Here is a 19,747-nt window from a genome sequence, read left to right as displayed (position 1 = left end):
GTGTTAAATTAAGGCTATGGCAGCCACAGGTAGAATAGATAGCTCTAGGATTTACATTCAGAAGTCTTCTTTGGACACCATGATGTTTTCCTTCATATCTGACCCATTATCATAAGCTTGTCCTCTCACATTATCTATATCAAGATCAAGAAGCTTAAGTTCATTCTCTAGCACTTCGAAGTCCTTGCCCAGTTGTATCATTTACATCTAAAAATCCTAGAAAGGATACTTCTACACAAACATGACTTGAAGATGAATCCACATACCTAACAATTAAAGACATGTTCTTGGTGGCTTGCAGTAGGGTACAATCAAGAATGACCGAGAAATATTTTGCCTCTTTATTTTCTTAACAACCTCAAACTTAATAGCTGAAGCAAGCAAGTGTATCAACTCATTCTGAATCTTATGATCGAGATAATGAGCATGACTTTCTTCATTTGTAATACGGCGTACATGCTCTTGAATAACTATGTTAAATTCAGCTGACATCTCTACCAGACCCAAGAAATTCCCATTGCTATCTTCATATAGTTTGTTGTTACTACCACGAAAGGCTAGATTATGCTTGGCAAGAAATTTAATAATCAAACAATTCTGAACAAAACTTTTCTCCGATGCTCCTTTTCATCCTCAAGTTGTCCTTGAGCATCTTTATCAATAGTTTGATGCTTCTGCAATCTACTACCTTACGGTTTATAAGGCTTGCGCGTATCCCTAGATCCATTATTTGGCCAACATAAGATGAATTGTATAGTCAAAAAATTATACCACTAGAAAGTATACGATTTGAAGTTTCTAATGATATATTTTTATGATATATGACTTGTAGTACATTGGTCCATTTGTCATAGAGATACGCGCAAGCCTTAAAAACCGGAAAGGAGGTAGTAGTACGCAGCTCATACCAAGTGGTCGTATTCAAAACATGATCTGCACTTGTCTCATGCTCTTTAAGTCTACTGCCAACATGTATCCAATCATCACACCCCTTGTTTGCCAACTGAGCTTGCCTATGCCCTTTTGTAAATAGTTTACAATCAAAGCAAAATACTCTATGAGGTCCTTAGAATAGACAAGCCAATCTCTATCGCAATGCTCCCCTTTTGACAGAATTCTAGTATAGAATAGTGCAAAAAACCTTCTAGAATATCTATCCTTAGGACCTTTTTGAAATTGTGAGTCTCTTTTAGGGCCCTTTCAATCTGCTTAGGATTAAGAGAACCCTAGTTTCTTGGATCAAATATATCAACATGAAATGAACAACCGACATCCGCAATAGGTGAAGTATTTGAGTTAACATCAATACTAGTTGTCCCGATGTCATCACCATTATTATCCATATCAGTGTTTGTGTTGCCAATAAGATCTTCATCAACCTCATCATTAGTTTCTTTCTCTGCTTGTTCATCTCTATCAGGGTCAACATTATTTTCAACTGTGAGGCCTTGATCCTGTGATTGATTATTAGAGGACACATGTGGTTCTTTTGCAACAAAGTTATCCATAGCTCCTTTCTGTAACTTCTCTGTTTTTTGTTTTCTCAAACGCTTTTGGTAACATGATTCATGTTTTCTATTCTGAGAAGACATGACTTGGACCTTGAGACATGTATAGAAAAGATGAAAATAACAAAATTAACAAGCTATTGGCATAAATTAAAATTGCTAGATGGAATGCGATCTGTAGAACTCACAGATCGATGGCCGACAGCTGATAGAAGCGTCACGTGCTGAATTGGATGGGGATGGACCGATGGAGGATAGCTAAGCGACTAGCGTCATACTGGAAAAAGAGGAGAGACGAATAGACAAGAGATGAGGGCAGGAAGCGGCGCCAGGGAGGACTCGTCCACTCGACCTAGTTTCCTCGATGGCTCGATGCCTTGATCGCTCGACACCTAGGTTCCATGCGAGACTCTGCGGCCTAGACGGCTGGACGTGCTAGCGCTAGTGGGCGGCTTACAGGCCCATGCTGGGTTCCGAGTAGCAGACTTGTTGGTTGCTGCTTGCTATGGGCTGCCTTGTGCTAGGAATTTCAGGGCCCCTGGAAATTGGGGGCCTGTTCCGTCGCACGGGCTGCACGCCCATGGGCCCAAGCCTGGAAGAAATAAAGTATATATCCATGTGTGTTAACAGAAATCATCTATAAAGATAATATAGCGATGACCTCCTTCCAAGCCAAAGGAAGATGGACCCCAGACATCAGACTGAACAAGGTTGACAGGACGATTGCTTGTGCTCCCGCTCGTCGATGGTGGCGCCCGAGTGTGCGGTGAGGGGGTTGCCCAACAGGGGAACACAAGATGTGGCATCGAGGCAGTGCACATAGCAACCCACAACCAGGCAACGGATGCTCAGCCGGACTGGTAGGGAGCGGAGGTGGATACAAAGGTGAACGTCGAGCTTCATAGGAGTCTTAATAGTGTGCTCATCAGTAAGAACATCGCGAGCAAGAAGATGCCGGATATACTACTCTTGGGAAATAAAGAAGCCATTAAAGGTAGAAGAAACCTTAATCTCAAGAAAGTAGCGAAGAGGATCAAGATCAGACATAAGAAACTCACTATGCCCAATAGGGGAACAAAAGATGTGGCATCGAGGCAGTGCACATAGCAACCCACAACCTGGCAACTGATGCTCAGTCGGACTGGTAGGGAGCGGAGGTGAATACAAAGGTGAACGTCGAGCTTCATAGGAGTCTTAATAGTGTGCTCATCAGTAAGGGCAGCGCGAGCAAGAAGATGCTGATATACTTCTCTTGGGAAATAAAGAAGCCATTAAAGGTAGTAGAAACCTCAGTCTCAAGAAAGTAGCGAAGATGACCAAGATCAGACATAAGAAACTCACTATGACGAGCCTTCACAAAGGCAATGTACTTAGAATCATCGTCGGTGATGATCGGCATATAGTAGAAGAGTTTTCCCACGAGTTGAAAGGTAGACAAAAAGTGCACGATCATGAGCACTCGCTAAAAAACCGGCCGCAATCACTATAGAGAGGAAACACTCAGACCAGACACGAGGGGTTTGCTTAAGGCCATAAGAGAGCGATGAAGACGACAAACCATGTCATCAGAAAGAGAATACCCAACATGTGGCCACATAGACCTCCTCATGCAACTCAACACTATTGACACCAACCTGAGAGACAGACCAACGGTGAACAGAAGCCACAACGAAAAGTGTGCGAAGAGTGGTCATGTGGGCCATAGGAGCAAATTTCTCATCGTAGTGATGACCATGTTCCCATCACTAGACGAGCTTTGTAATGCTCAAGAGAATCATGAGTATTAACCTTGTAGACCCACTTACAAGTGATGAGACGAGCACGAGGAGCAAGAGCATCAATCTCCGATGCCATCACATGCTGCCATTCGGGATGAGCAACAACGCCACAATAAGTTGTCTCGAGAAGAGCGGTGCTAGAATAACCATAGCGGTCAATAAGCGGAAGCTGGCGAGCTCGGAAGCCATAAGTAGGCTAAGCTAGAGGCGGTGCGTTGCCAACATAAGAAGACAGTAGTCGAGGGAGATCGCTCATTAGAAGAATTCACAACACCCGGACGAACCAGTATAGTAAGAAGATGAGGGGAAATCAATGGGGAAGCCTCAGGTAATAAACGAGGTGGGGAAGCCGCAGGTGATGATGGCGTGGGGTCTACAATGGTAGTATGGGAAGACATGGTAGGATGGGCGGACGAGGGCAACTCTTGAGTGATAGGTGTATTGGAAAAAGTGAGGAAATAAATATCCTCAATGGGGAAGGTCAAAGGAGAGGATGGACGTGGACATAAAGGACGAGACTCATCAAAAGTTACGTCCCGAGAAATGTGCATCCGACGGTTGATAGGATCCCAACACTGATAGCCCTTGCTCATCAATGTAACCTAAGAAGACACGTTCAACGGACTGGGTAGTTAGTTTGGTGCATTCACGAGGGGGGGGGGAGAATGTAGCAAATGCAACCAAACAAATGAAATGTTGAGTAGTCAGGAGAATGACCAAAAAGACACTCGAGAAGAATGTCTGCCTGTAGAGCAGAGGAAGGATTAATGTTGATGAGATAGATAGAAGTAGAAACTACCTCAACCCAAAAGTGAGGTGGAAGAGAGGCGACGATCATCAACGCAAGAACCGCCTGAAGAAGGTGACGCTGGTTGCGCTCAGCAACACCATTTGAGCATGAGCACCAGGACAAGAGAACTAAGGAAGTGTGCCTTGCTCAAAGGAATCCACCCAGCAAATGAGAGATATACCTAAGATCCCGAAGTCGCTGAGTTCCACATGGAGCACACCTTGCTCCAGGCCACCATGCATTGCCTGTCACTGATCATGTTGGTCCCACTCTAAAGGAAAATGCGAATGTAATTCTCGATCGCCGCAAGTAACCACGGAGGTAGTTGCATGGCAATGGCTTGATAAACTAGGATGGAGAGAAGCACTAATTTGACAAGCATGAGCCAACCTCCCGTGTTTAGTAGATTCTCAATCCAAGTGGGGATGCAGTTGAGAACTTTGTCTAGAAGAGGCTACAGGTGGACCGTGTGAATCTTGCACGACAAGGGGAGGCTGAGGTAGATGCATGGGAGCGCTAGGAAAACACACTCTAAGCTTAGCATAATCACTTAAATCTCGACAATGCTTCAACAGATTGGTGCAAACACTTGTAAAAGTTGGTGCATAAGCTTCGTGCCACCAAGATAGGTTGCCGCATGTCGAAGATAGGACGATGACCATGCCGGCATTATACACTGCCATGAGGTGCTTGACGCCATGCCGGCATGATGGCTCTAACATGACAACGCTCTTCGCATGGACCAACAAGGCTTTAAGCACTTCCAGCACAAAGAAGAAACAACAAAGACAAAAGGGGGTCACCTTGCCACAGGCCATGACGGTGATGAATATGCCTTCCGGGCACCCTGTTGAGGGTGTCTATGGCAGAATCATTCTGACCAACTCGATGAATTTGCTGCCAGTGCCTGCGTGCTGTGAGACCATAGGAGGAAGGGCCATGAGACTGAATTGAATGCCTTCGCAGTGTCAACCTTGAGCATGATGGTTGCGATGCGTCTAGCGTGCAAGCCCTTAGTGGTGAGCATGAAGGAGCTCTAGTTTTCCTTGATCATTTCCGGGAGCCGAGGCACGGCATGGAGAGCAAGCAGCTTGGAGAAAAGCCTGCCAAAGGTATTATGCGGCAAACGGATCAGGTGGAAGTGTGTGACATTGTTTGAGTTTTTCTTCCCTGGCAACAAGACGATGTGGGCATTGTTGGGCTCGACGAGGCAACCCGGTATAAGCAAATAGAGCTGCTGGACGACTATGACAAGCTCATCTTTAATGATCTGCAAAGGGAGTTGGTAAAACAACTCTACCAGGGATGGTGCAACCCATGATGGACAAGTAGTCTGCCAGCGTCTACTCCTTATCCTCATGGGTCAAGGCGACAATACTGTCACGGGTAATGGCAACCATGTGATTTGTGCAGTGGCAATAGCACACATGGATGTAGAAGTAGCACGTGTTTGCGTCTCCCTCGGCTAGCTAGTGGACGCGGAGGGCTGGCGGGCGATGATGCAATTGAGGGAGGCCAAACCAAACAACTCAAACTCTTTACGCACATTAAGCTCCTTTTGGGACAGCTGTCAAGACTCCTGCACCGCGTTTAGCTGGAAAATGATTTTCTAGGCCATGAGTTGTTGTAGCTTGATGCTGCCAATATGCCGGTCGCTCCACGGCTGCAATGTGTTGTCCGTATGCTTCAGCAGGACACCCAAACGCTAGAGTGGGCGAAGGTGCGACGACACATGCTAGGCATCGGCAACCACCCGTCGGAAGCCATCAAAATTCGGCCAAAGATTCTTGAAGTGGGACTGGTGAGCCCTAGGCGTCAAAGCGTGGTGTACAGGCTGAATCTAATGCCATGGAGGATTCTGTGCAGAAAAAGAACTAGGACGTCATTATCCCCAATTCGTCAAACAAAACAAGTGGTCTGGCTGCAACAACATTGGTGACTGTTGCTCGTTGCTTCAACTGTAGCGCCGCCCGATGAGGTTGATCTCACGAAGCCCAAGGTCATCAAGGAAACGGTAAAATCTGCCCATCTATCTTTTTTCTAGGTCAGCATTATTCTTACCCCCCTGGCCTGCTAGATCAAGTTGAAGTCACCAGTGACGACCCAAGGACCAGGTTGTGAGGAGCGGAACTCATAGCTCTTGGAGGAAAGCAAAGCGATCTGCATCAGGGAAAGGACCACATACGATCGACAATCACCAAGGGGGTGCATGAGACGAACACAGAGAGTAAAGGTTCAAGTCGGTGCATTAAGGCCTCACACGTTTCAAGAAGACCACGCCGAACTAAGGATGAGAGATGAGAGTAACACAAGTGACCCAGGAGATGATCCCACTGCTAATAAGAGCTGGTAGACAAGGCAACCGAGGTGGGGAGACTGGCGGTGGAGGCAACGGAGGGAAAGTGAAACCAGTGAAGCTCCCAGAGGTCCTGGGAGTTACGACATCGGGGGTTAGCACCAAGGAGAGCGCCAGTGTGACGGTATGAAACATAGCATGAGTCAAAGTCGAGAATTACCTGACAACCAAAGTCAACAATTTAAGGGGTAGCCCGGTGCACGTAGCTCTCGCTTGCGCAGGGTCCAGGGAAGGGTCTGACCGCTTTGGGTCTATAGTACGCAGCCTTTCCCTACATTTCTGCAAGAGGCTGTTTTTGACCACCAGAAATGAGCTGCATGGTATGTCGAGGAACATGAAAAGACGAAGTGCTAAGAAGTCTTTGGCCATTAACCAGGAGGGAGATACCTGTTAGGAAATATGCAACTTGTATTTCTAGGTGGCCATATGCCATTATATGCAAAAAAACCTTTATAGAACGGGGAAAATACAAAAGGGTACACGGCTAAATATATAACTCTTAACTCCCCCTCCCTCAAACTCATGGTGGGTCAATAGCACTGAGCTTGGAGAGATAGAGATAGAAGTTGTGTTGTGCTCTAGTTTGGACCTTTCTAAAGAAATCCGCCAACTGTAACTCGGAAAGCACATATTGAGGAGCAATAACGCGAATCCTGCACACCAGCACGCACAAAAAAAGCATCAACACCAATATGCTTGGTGAGGTCATTCTTCATAGGGTCACACGCAACGTTATGAGCACCTGTATTGTCAGACAAGAGCAGAGTAGGTGTAGTGACAGAAACACCAAACTTCTGAAGTAACCACCATAACCAAGTCACCACTGTCGTCAAAAGAGGCAAAGCTCATGACTCAGCCTCTGCACTCAAACGTGGAACTGTAGTCTTCTTTGTCTTCGAGGCAGTGAGAACCACAAGAAAAACACAGTAAGCAAAAAGTGAACGACGATCCCAGGGATCACTAGCCCACGTAGCATTTTAATAGGCTTGAAGTTGTAATGAACTGGAGCAGGGAAAGAACATATGGTGAGAAATCGTGCCACGGAGATATCAGAGAACACGAAGGAGGTGACTATAGTGAATCAATGTGGGCGTAGAGACAAACTGACTCAAAATACGGACGGGATAGGAGATATCTGGATGAGTAACATCTATATAAACAAGACGATGATAACGCGTTGGATTAGACAAGGGTCACCATTAGTAGCACAAAGGGGAACATTGAGCTCCATGGTAGTCTCAACAGTGCACTCATCAGTAAGAGCAGCACGAGCAAGAAGATTCTGGATATATTTTTCTTGGGAAATAAAAAAGCCATCGTAGGTAGAAGAGACCCTATCCCAAGAAAGTAGGGAAGAGATCCAAGATCAGACAAAAAAACTGCTCACTAAGACGTGCCTTCACAAAGGCAATATACTCAGGGTTGTCGCCATTGATGATCATGTCGTCAACGTATAGAAAAGAAGAAGAGTCGGACCACGATCAGAAAAATATATCCAGAAGAAGAGTCTGACCACAATCAGAAAAATATATCCATCAGAGGTAGAAGAGACCTCTATCCCAAGAAAGTAGCAAAGAGGGCCAAGATCAGACATAATAAACTGCTCACTAAGACGTGCCTTCACAAAGGCAATATACTCAGGGTCGTCGCCATTCATGATCATGTCATCAACATTCTAACCTATAATGAGGCTGGCCAACTCGGCCTCCCAGTGCTCCCCCAGATTGAAGCTTTGTTTGCCGTTCGATGGAGCTGCTTTTGGTCAACTGGTTTGTCTTGGCCGCCAGATTTGTTCTGCCAGTTTTCACCGCGCGGTTAATTTTCACTATCCATGACTGATGGGCTCGTTCTTCCTCCCTATTGTCTGGGTGAGCCATTCGTGGGTGCGAGCGAACCTGTCCTCATACGCTGTGCGTCATGCGGCTCGTCGTGGTCATCTCCGCTGTTGCATGCAAACCCCATATGAACTCTAGCCTCCAATCATAGTCACCACATCCGTCCCTCCTCCCCCACCCCTCGTCCGCCGCCGTCCATCCCCACCTCCTATCCTGGCTCCTCTTGTACCTCGTTTTCCTCGCTTCCCCATTGCTCGCCCCCTTGCCCGGATCGGACACATGTCGTCTCCGTGGGAGACCAGGGCGACAGGGTCTTCATGGCGGGGGTGGAGGAGTACGGACGGTCATTAGGCTAGCGGCGGAGGGATGAAGCAGTGAAGCCCGAGTTCTAGGCGGTGCACGCATCGCGGGGTGGAGGAGAGGTCAGCGTGGGGCACAAGGAGCAGCAGGTGCGGAACAGTGGGGCTTTATCTCCTCTTGTCCAGCACAGGCTGATGAACAAGATGAAGGGAAGCCAGGGCGCCTCAAATGGCGGCTGCTCCTCTCCAGCTTGGACCAGAACCCCGGCAACCGCGTAAATGCCGAGAAACGAGCAGAGCAAATGGCGCAGCCGCCTCCTCCCCTCGCTTGCTTCCTTCTCTTGGAGCCCCTGTTCCAGTTCTCTCTCTCTCTCTCTCTCTCTCTGGATTTGCTTATGAATTAACTCTTGTGTTCTTGATTGGGTTTTGGTTCAGATAGAAGAGATCCATGCTTACAAACTTTTGGGATAACCGAGTTTGTCAATGCCAAGGTATATGCTTGGTTTCTCCACTTCCATCCCATGATTTGCAATTTCCCCATATGATGCATTGATACCATTCCATTGTGTGATTCTTCTGCAGAAAATAATCATCGGGTTTTCAAGTGTAGGCATCGTGTGAAAGCCCAATTAGTGTTCCTGGTTCATGAATTTAAGAACACATTCTCATCTCCCTGCTGTCTATGTTCCATTGTTTTAGATTTAAAAGTGCTTTAGATGATTCTTGATGCCCTGTCCAACCTTTCCATTTCAGGCATCACTTCTAAGTTGTATGGCATCCACGAATTTCCTGATAGTTTGTTCTGCACCAGGCTGCCTCATGTAGGATTTTGGCGCTCATGATCTACCTTGATTAGCTGACCTGCTCCCAGGCCTACTTCCCCTCCCCTCTGACCTCTCTCCCTCTATGTATGATGTTTGATATGTGTTTTGGTTCAAATTTGACATGACTATTTGATTGATGCTTGGTTTAGAATGGAACAAGTTCTATAATTGGTAGAAGAGTCCTATGTCATACTTTGTATTTTTTGTCAGGATGGATGCTTCATAACAGGTGTATGGAAGCACAAAAGTAGACTCATATAAACTGCAGTTGCAGTATTAGCAATAAGCAAGGGAAGTATCACATGTTTCTATCAAAACTGTGTATAAATTTAAGAGCTTAGCAAGAGAATAGCATCTCTGTTCCCGGAGAAAAAAAATTAAGAGCTTAGCAAGAGAATAGCATCTCTGTATAAATTTTAGAGCTTAGTTTTTTGCATATGCATGTAACAGCAACTCTTTTGTGTTCTGGTCTTAAATATCTTATTCATGATACAGTAATCTGCACCAAGCTTACTATGTTGAATTTCGGTAAGGGCAATCCCTTTGTTTATGCATCTTCTTTAACAAAAGAACGATATTTGGGTTATCATCTGAGATGTGCTTGATTAATGTCTTCCAGGCAATGTATGATGCCATTTGCGACCTTCTTCTTGAGCAAGCTGAAACAGGAGTAACTCCATTAATCATTATGTAGGTATGTTAATAATCATTATGTCACATTGTAATTCCATCACAAGAATCATCTCTCCTATTTCATCCTCTGAATTTCTGTACTGCTGGTGCTTACATATATGTATATTTCACTTCTGCTTGAGTCTCTCTTGTCTGATCCGGTATTGATGATCTATGTGGCCGAAAAAAAATACATTGCCTGTGAATTTGTCTAGATGCATCATGATATCCAGCTGTGTTGTTATGGCTTCAAATTATGTCTACAGAGTGTTATTGATGGTTATTTTGCATGTTGGGTTATATTAGCAATGTGCCTTGAAATTATTTTCCCTCCTCGTCTTGGTGTCTTGTGTTGGTATGGCCTAAAAATATGTATTAAGAATTTATGATTGCCATTTGCATGTTGGGTCATATTAGTGATGTGGTTTATTTATTCATGGTTCAGATTGTTTGTTTGGTCTTTTAATTTACACATTTGTCCGTAATTTTTTTATATGTATATATACAGTCGTCTTGGAATGGGATATGATTCCTTTTGGTATTTCAGTTTACATGTTCATCCTAGGAATCTTGATATCTGGTTGTGCTGGTACAGTTTTGTAATTTTTCGCCTGGAATCCATCTATCGAGTCTGCCTTTTCTTTGTTCTGTTCATCAAGGTTTGCTCCCTTCTTTTAATGCATTAGCTTTGTTTTAATTGTACTCTTGTGATGCTTGTTGGTTAAGTGATGATTTTACATTTTGGATTAGGCCGACGTGTTGTGTTCTATTTTGCGTCTTGCTGCTTATATTTTGTGGTTGCCTGTGGACAGGATGTGTGCACTTGTTTCCATTGTACCTATTTTGGAAGCTGTGGTAGCGCAATAGGCTTTACCAGCGCTTGCATACTTGCGTGAGGTCGCAGAACATAATAGTCTGGCGCATCCTGCTATGTACATAACAGTGTGATACAACACCTATAGAAATTGCTGCAGACTATTGAAGAAGAGAGCCTGTGGAGATTGGACGCGGAGTATGTGAACTCGAGTGCACAGGAGTTCGTTATCTGTCCCGTTCGGTACTGCGCTGTGATTCGGTGCATTGAATGCTCGCAACAGGCCCGTGGTCGACCAGGAATTTGGAAATTGAGATATACGTAGAGGTGCAGACCTGACTGGTGGGCAATAGCTCTGACGGACGTTGGGCCGCCGTCGACTGATCGGAGGAGAGCCATGGCTCGGGACGTCGGTGCCGTCCCGATCCATGGTTCAGAATTGTTGCTTTTTCGGTAGTATCGACAGTGATCGAGTAAATGCAGGGATGGGTAGATGCAAGCAACTGTCTCCTACCTTACGAGACTAGATCTTTCTTCTCTTGAGGTCGGTGATCCGGAGGAGGCGAGTGCGGCTGCCGGAGAAGATGGACTTCTTGATGCAACCGATTAACAGGTGAGAAAATCTGTTATATGTTGCATGTTCGGTTATTCAGTATGAAGATCTAATCAATTCTACACTGGGGGCGTGGGGCGGGAGCGATTGCAGTAGTGTTTTGCTGTAGGAGGTGAACGACAGTGACAAACCCATGGAGCCCCTCTGGTACCCAGTGATGGCGCAGCTTCGCGGCCAGATCTGTGAGACGGAAGTGGCGGCGCAGCACCTGGTCGAGATCGACCCCAAGCCTCAGAGCAAATCCATAGAGCACATCGACCCCAAGCCTCAGAGCAAATCCATAGAGCAGATCGACCCCAAGAGTCCAGGATGGACGCGTAGGTAAAGATCTTTTTGCTGGTACTGATATTTTCTGCTGGTTAAAGTGCTGCAAAATTCAGTCTGAAAAGTGACTGCTGCTGGCATTCAGTGATTTTCCTGTAATAAACTGTTTCAGCACTATCGATGATTTCACGTACAGGCGACGTGTGTCCACATAGACTATGTTAATTGATTTTGCTGGGAACAGATCTGAAAAGTTAAACATTGAATTTTCTTTTGTTCAAGTCAGTTTGCATTGTCTGATTCAGAAAGTAGATGATGACACACCATAGTGTGCATTGCCAGTTTGGTGCAAATGAAGAGTCAGGATTGGGGCTGCCGAACCAGGCTGAGCGCCATGCCCCGAATAGGATTTCAGCAATGGAGAAATCAATCCCGGGTTTGCCGAAAATCCTGTTGACAATGTCATTGTGCCAAAATTAGGAATGAGCTTTGACGCACTGGGGAAGCTTATGATTTTTACAATATGTATTCGTGGGAGAAAGGGTTTTGGCATCAGGTACAGAAAGAGCAGGCTTAACGTGAGAGGACAAGATGCATGCAATAGATATTCTGTGGGTGTGCGTTATGTTCAAATTCTAGAATAATTTCCAGCACGTACTACTAGCTAAGTGTGCTCATGGGTGGTGACTGAATTTTGGCCTGTTTGATTTTTCGACAGGGGAAGCATATAGTGGAGAACACAAGATCCTGTCGTGGCGAATGCCCTGCTCTCATAAGACTTTTGTGTTCGAAAGACAACGGGTGGTACATAGCCGAGCATAGGGAGGAGCACAACCATTCACTGTCTCCCACTTTTGGGCAGACAATACACTGGCCTTCACACAAGCATATTGATGTATACGGCGGGTATTTGATGAAATAGCTACGGTAGAACAACTGAACCTTGCCAAGGTGTACAACATTATTGGGAGTTTCTTCGGGAGGATGGAGAACGTGCCTCTCACAAAGAGCCTTGCGGAATATATGCGGTAAAATTAGCCGTGAACAAGCCGAATATGATGTTAGAAAAACAATGGAGGTGTTTCAGGAACTTGGTTCAAAAGATCAATCATTCACATATCAGGTTCAAGTTGACAAAGAGGGGAGGATCAACAATTTGATGTGGGCTAATGGGAACAGTAGACTCCAGTACACTTCTTTGTACATGTTGTCACCTTTGATACAATGTACATACCAACCTGTATGACATGCTGTTTGGTCTATTTGTTGGAGTGAACAATCATTTTCAGAGCATAATACTTGCGTGCTAGTTTGGGATGAGAAAGTCTAGGCATTCGAGTGGGTTTTCTTAGAATTCATTAGGATGATGAGCTGGGGCGCACCCCAGACAATTCTTACAGGTTAGTTATTCTGAGAACATGCTAATCATTTAAAACACTGAGAGATAATTCCTTCTGATTGGGACAAAAATTAAATTCCAACCTTCAAGTGCAGACCAAAACCGTGCAATGGAAGTAGCAATAAAAAATTGTCATGCTAGACACGACACATCGTTGGTGCAAAGTGGCACGTCCTAAAGAAGGCAAAGGAGTACCTAGGTTAGTTGTATAGTAAGAAGAGCGACTTCCAGGCAGAGCTCCACAAGGTTGTGAATCCCATGCTGACCATAGATGAGTTTGAAGAAGCGTGGAAGTTTCTCGTGGAGAAGTACAACCTCAAAAACCACCCATACATGATGCAATACACACTCACTCTAGAGAAAGCCGAATAATATCTGTTGTAGTATTGCCACTGCGAACGTTAACAAACTCATAGTCGAAATCCAAGCTAAAACTATGGTGGGTCGTTCATTGGCCAGCGGAGAGGTGACGGAGTCACATTACAAAGTATAAAGCAACGTATAGCAACAAGGCCATGTAACCAGCAAGAAGCTAAAGCGCTATGTGGCAACACATATATTGGCATAATCTTGAATACTATGAAATATCGATTCCATATAAACAACGCCCAAAGCAAGGACCACCGAGTCTATTGTATCAAACACCATGGGGTTGAGCTACTCCATAACTTTTTTTAGAACTGTTCTAAGAAGTGTCGAACTTTTTATTCAACCATCATCATCATTTCTTTTCTTCTGTAAAAGTAGAGATTGTGACAATGTCTTTCACAAGATCACAAGATTGTTTCCAAGCTAAGCAAAAAGTTTAACAAAGTGCAAAAAAAACATTAACTTGGGAATATGGGGCCTAACTTGAGCAAGTGATTCCCTTAAACAAATACAGAGCAATCATACTTAAGTAGGCATATCAAACAATGAGACACATGATTGCATAGTATTTATTAGATGAGGATCATTGCACAAGACTCTACACAAGCAAAAATAACTTCCCCAAGCTTAGAACTTTGCAAGAACTAGTCTCAAGAAAATTATGAAAAGAGAAAGTGCGTTTATTAAAGAAGAGTATGGAAAGTGGCTACCTCCCCAAGCTTACATGTAAGCAAGGTTAATAAAAATTTATTACCATTGAGGTGCAAATAACCTCTCCTTTAATGGGCATGAACCTACGCTTCATCAAATGTTTATGATGTTGTCCGGTGGAACTGGGCACTTGTAGTTGAAGATTTTGTCGAATCGAAGCGACCGAATGGCTTGTGAGGTTTTTCACACGATTGGCAGCATACCCTACATGTCACCACACTAGGTCCAAACCTCTGCAAAAATAAACACACAAGATAAAAGGAATAGACGGATCGGTACACGAACGTAGTTCGTATACCCGACCGGGAAAAAGAAATAAAATAAAATATGAAGAACTACAAAGTTTATTGTTTGGGATGCTTCAAGGGTGAATAATATGCATTAAAGTGTAAACGGATGGTTAAAATATAAACCACCTCGGCTTGAAGAAATAAATAAATTGGATATTTTCTTGCCTTGGTACGAGGGAACGTACGACCACTCATGGCCGTACGATCCATCGTCTTTTACTTCATTTTGGCACACGGCGTTGACACTGCTACCTCTTGAGCATGCGTTGGTTTTTCATTAAAGAGGAAAGGGTGATGCAGCAAAGTAGCGTAAGTATTTCCCTCAGTTTTTGAGAAACAAGGTATCAATCCAGTAAGAGACAACGCACAAGTCAGCTAATACCTGCACAAACAATCAAGAACCTCACAACCAACGTGATAAAGGGGTTGTCAATTCCTTCACGGTCACTCGCAAAAGTGAGATCTGATAAAGATAGTAAAGTAAATATTTTTGGTATTTTTGTTGTATAGATTGGAAAGTAAAAATTGCAAAATAGTAAACGAGATGTGATGTAAATAAAAGAGATGCAATATAATAAGAGACCCGGGGGGCATAGGTTTCACTAGTGGCTTCTCTCAAGATAGCATGTATTATGGTGGGTGAACAAATTACTACCGAGCAATTGATAGAAAAACGCATAGTTATGAAGATATCTAAGGCAATGATCATGAATATAGGCATCACGTCTGTGTCAAGTAGATCGAAACGATTCTGCATCTACTACTACTACTCCACACATCGACCACTATCCAGCATGCATCTAGAGTATTAAGTTCATAAGAACAGAGTAACGCTTTAAGCAAGATGACATGATGTAGAGGGATAAACTCAAACAATATGATATAAGCCCCATCTTTTTATCCTCGAAGACAACAATACAATACGTGCCTTGCTGCCCCTACTGTCACTGGGAAAGGACACCGCAAGATTGAACCCAAAGCTAAGCACTTCTCCCATTGCAAGAAAGATCAATCTAGTAGGCCAAACTAAATCGATAATTTGAAGAGACTTGCAAAGATATCAAATCATGCATACAAGAATTCAGAGAAGAACCAAATAATATTCATAGATAATCAAGTTCATAAATCCACAATTCATCGGATCTCGGCAAACACACCACAAAAGAGTATTACATCGAATAGATCTCCAAGAACATCGAGGAGAACTCTGTATTGAAGATCAAAAAGAGAGAAGAAGCCATCTAGCTAATAACTATGGACCTGAAGGTCTGTGGTAAACTACTCACGCTTCATCGGAGAGGCTATGTTGTTGATGTAGAAGCCCTCCGCGATCGATTCCCCCTCCGGCAGTGTCGGATCACGGGTTCTGGCAAAACCCTCAAGGTTCGAACACTGGGGTGCGCGCGAAGATCTCCCCTCTACCGATCCACGTCCTAACTCAGCTAAGATCTTACGAACCAACTCGATGAACTCGCAACACAAAGGACACAAGATTTATACTCGTTCGGGCCACCGTTGTGGTGTAATATCCTACTCCAATGTGGTGTGGTGGATTGCCTCTTGGGCCGAGGATGAATAGTACAAGGGAAAGAACAACCTTCTGAGGAGAGGTGTTCTTGTGCTTGGTGGATGTGGTTGTGAGGATGAACTAGTTCTAGTCTAAGATGAGGTCGCCCCTAGCTACGGTGGTGGCTAGTCTTATTTATAGTGGCCTTGGTCCTCTTCCCAAATATTGAGCGGGAAGGGATCCCACAACGATCAATTTGAAGGGGGACAGCTAGTACAAGCTATCCTGACAAAAGCAGTCTTCGCCTGCCAAAGGCTCTGGTGGTGACGCCATCTTGGGCTCCACGGTGACCTCCGTCTTGCCGTCCTTCTGGTCTTGGTCTTGTTGCACCGATATGGAAACCTTTGCTTGATGCCTCGGTACTCCGCGTTTGCGCCTGCTTCCTTAGCACCGAAGAGGAAACAAGGACACTGTGCGCGTCGGCGCCCACCTGGCGCCCACCTGTCTTTGGTCTTCATGGCTCACGTCACTAGAACATCGCGAGGTTTGCCTGGCCTTGAACTCTCCGCCCCTCGCGAGCCAGCCTGGTGAGGCCGCTCCTGAGGAGGTCTTGTGTCGTCCGCCTCCTGAGGCTTGGCCCCTCGCGAGGGTCTTGAGTGCTTGCTGGTTAAGATGGGATGTACGGGCCCGCTCGCAGAGCCACGCCGTGGGCCGCAGGCAGGAAAGTCTGGGGACCCCCGTTCCCAGAACGCCGACAGTAGCCCCCGGGCCCAAGGCACGCTCGGGCTTGGCTTCGAGGCAAAGCCAAAGGCCAAGCGCAGAGCGCCATGGGCCCCAATAGCCTGCGGCCTTGGTTGATGCGTGGCGGTTGATTGTATGTGGGCGTCTCCGCTTCCCCATGCTACCTTGATACCCGCCTGGCTAGATGGCCACCACGGTCTACACGGTTATTCTTCCATCGCCTGCGCCATTCTTCTCCAATTCCTCTGCTTCCCCCGGACTCTGCTCCCCTTTCCAATCTGACCTGAGCTCTGCCCACTCCATCGCCATGGCACCAAAGCAAGCAGATAAGGGGAAGAGACCTCTATCCTTCACCGCTCCGCCCCCGGCCATTGAGCCCGCCGTTGGTAGGTCGCTGGTGCTCAACCGAGAGGCCATGGACAAGGTGCGCCCCATGCTTGCCTCCAGCTTCAATGAGTGGGGGGAGACGGCGGACTGGCCTGCGTCTCGAGCTCGCGTCGATGCTACATCTTGAGCACTGCATTGGATTTCCCCGAAGAGGAAAGGATGATGCAGCAAAGTAGCATAAGTATTTCCCTCAGTTTTTGAGAACCAAGGTATCAATCCAGTAGGAGGCTACACGTGAGTCCCTCATGCCTGCACAAAGCAAATAACTCCTAGCAACCAACGGATAAGGGGTTGTCAATCCCTTCACGGTCACTTACGAGAGTGAGATCTGATAGATATGATAAGATAATATTTTTGGTATTTTTATGATAAAGATGCAAAGTAAAATAAAAGCAAAGGAAATAACTAAGTATTGGAAGATTAATATGATGAAGATAGACCCGGGGGCCATAGGTTTCACTAGTGGCTTCTCTCAAGAGCATAAGTATTTTACGGTGGGTGAACGAATTACTGTTGAGCAATTGACAGAATTGAGCATAGTTATGAGAATATCTAGGTATGATCATGTATATAGGCATCACGTCCAAGACAAGTAGACCGACTCCTGCCTGCATCTACTACTATTACTCCACTCATCGACCGCTATCCAGCATGCATCTAGAGTATTAAGTTCATGAAAACAGAGTAACGCCTTAAGCAAGATGACATGATGTAGAGGGATAAACTCATGCAATATGATGAAAACCCCATCTTGTTATCCTCGATGGCAACAATACAATACGTGCCTTGCTGCCCCTACTGTCACTGGGAAAGGACACCGCAAGATTGAACCCAAAGCTAAGCACTTCTCCCATTGCAAGAAAGATCAATCTAGTAGGCCAAACCAAACTGATAATTCGAAGAGACTTGCAAAGATAACCAATCATACATAAAAGAATTCGGAGAAGATTCAAATATTGTTCATAGATAGACTTGATCATAAACCCACAATTCATCGGTCTCAACAAACACACCGCAAAAAGAAGATTACATCAAATAGATCTCCACAAGAGAGGGGGAGAACATTGTATTGAGATCCAAAAAGAGAGAAGAAGCCATCTAGCTAATAACTATGGACCCGTAGGTTTGAGGTGAACTACTCACACTTCATCGGAGGGGCTATGGTGTTGATGTAGAAGCCCTCCGTGTTGGATACCCCCTCCGGCGGAGCTCCGGAACAGGCCCCAAGATGGGATCTCGTGGATACAGAAAGTTGCGGCGGTGGAATTAGGGTTTTGGCTCTGTATCTGATCATTTGGGGGTACGTAGGTATATATAGGAGGAAGGAGTACGTTGGTGGAGCAACAAGGGGCCCACGAGGATGGAGGGTGCGCCTGGGGGGGGGGGGGGCTAGGCGCGCCCCCTACCTCGTGGCCTCCTCCTTTGTTTCTTAACGTAGGGTCCAAGTCTCCTGGATCATGTTCGGTGAGAAAATCACGTTCCCGAAGGTTTCATTCCGTTTGGACTCCTTTTGATATTCCTTTTTTTCGAAACCCTAAAATAGGCAAAACAACAACAATTCTGGGCTGGGCCTTCGGTTAATAGGTTAGTCCCAAAAATAATATAAAAGTGGATAATAAAGCCCAATAATGTCCAAAACAGTAGATAATATAGCATGGAGCAATCAAAAATTGTAGATACATTGGAGACGTATCAAGCATCCCCAAGCTTAATTCCTGCTCGTCCTCGAGTAGGTAAATGATAAAAACAGAATTTTTGATGCGGAGTGCTACTTGGCATAATTTTAATGTAATTCTTCTTAATTGTGGTATGCATATTCAGATCCGAAAGATTCAAGATAAAAGTTCATATTGACATAAAAATAATAATACTTCAAGCATACTAACTAAGCAATTATGTCTTCTCAAAATAACATGGCCAAAGAAAGTTCATCCCTACAAAATCATATAGTTCAGTCATGCTCCATTTTCGTCACACAAGAATGCTCTCATCATGCACAACCCCGATGACAAGCCAAGCAATTGTTTCATACTTTAGTAATCTCAAACCTACAAACTTTCACGCAATATATGAGCGCGAGCCATGGATATAGCACTATGGGTGGAATAGAATATAATGAGGGGGTTATGTGGAGAAGACAAAAAAGGAGAAAGTCTCACATCAATGAGGCTAATCAATGAGCTATGGAGATGCCCATCGATTGATGTTAATGCAAGGAGTAGGGATTGCCATGCAACAGATGCACTAGAGCTATAAAATGTATGAAAGCTCAACAAAAGAAACTAAGTGGGTGTGCATCCAACTTGCTTTCTCACGAAGACCTAGGGCACTTGAGGAGGCCCATTGTTGGAATATACAAGCCAAGTTCTATAATGAAAATTTCCCACTAGTATATGAAAGTGACAAAAAAAAGACTCTCTATCATGAAGATTATGGTGCTACTTTGAAGCACAAGTGTGGCAAAGGATAGTAACATTGTCCCTTCTCTCTTTTTCTCTCTTTTTTTCATTTGGGCCTTTCTCTTTTTATGGCCTTTCTCCCTTTTTTTTATTTCCTCACTTGGGACAATGCTCTAGAAAATGATGATCAT

The 19,747-nt window shown here is 44.9% G+C and overlaps 1 long non-coding RNA gene across 14 annotated transcripts in view; it reads left to right on the top strand.

The window, feature by feature from the left end:
- The window catches only part of LOC125521942 (uncharacterized), a 39,226-nt gene extending 26,185 nt beyond the window's left edge, over positions 1 to 13,041 (top strand). For 2 of the 14 annotated variants that reach the window (XR_015606938.1, XR_015606918.1), the window contains exons 3-6: positions 9,002 to 9,057; positions 9,149 to 11,489; positions 11,583 to 11,810; positions 12,472 to 13,041. This is a non-coding gene — a long non-coding RNA (uncharacterized LOC125521942). The remainder of the gene's footprint in view (positions 1 to 9,001; positions 9,058 to 9,148; positions 11,490 to 11,582; positions 11,811 to 12,471) is intronic. The other 12 variants (XR_015606940.1, XR_015606934.1, XR_015606960.1 and 9 more) reach the window with 12 other exon arrangements.
- Positions 13,042 to 19,747: the final 6,706 nt, after the last annotated feature.

This window comes from Triticum urartu, chromosome 1A, assembly GCF_056163025.1.
Source record: "Triticum urartu cultivar PI428250 chromosome 1A, HENAU_Tu73, whole genome shotgun sequence".
Classification (NCBI taxonomy): domain Eukaryota; kingdom Viridiplantae; phylum Streptophyta; class Magnoliopsida; order Poales; family Poaceae; genus Triticum; species Triticum urartu.
This window is presented reverse-complemented; position numbering and strand designations above follow the sequence as displayed.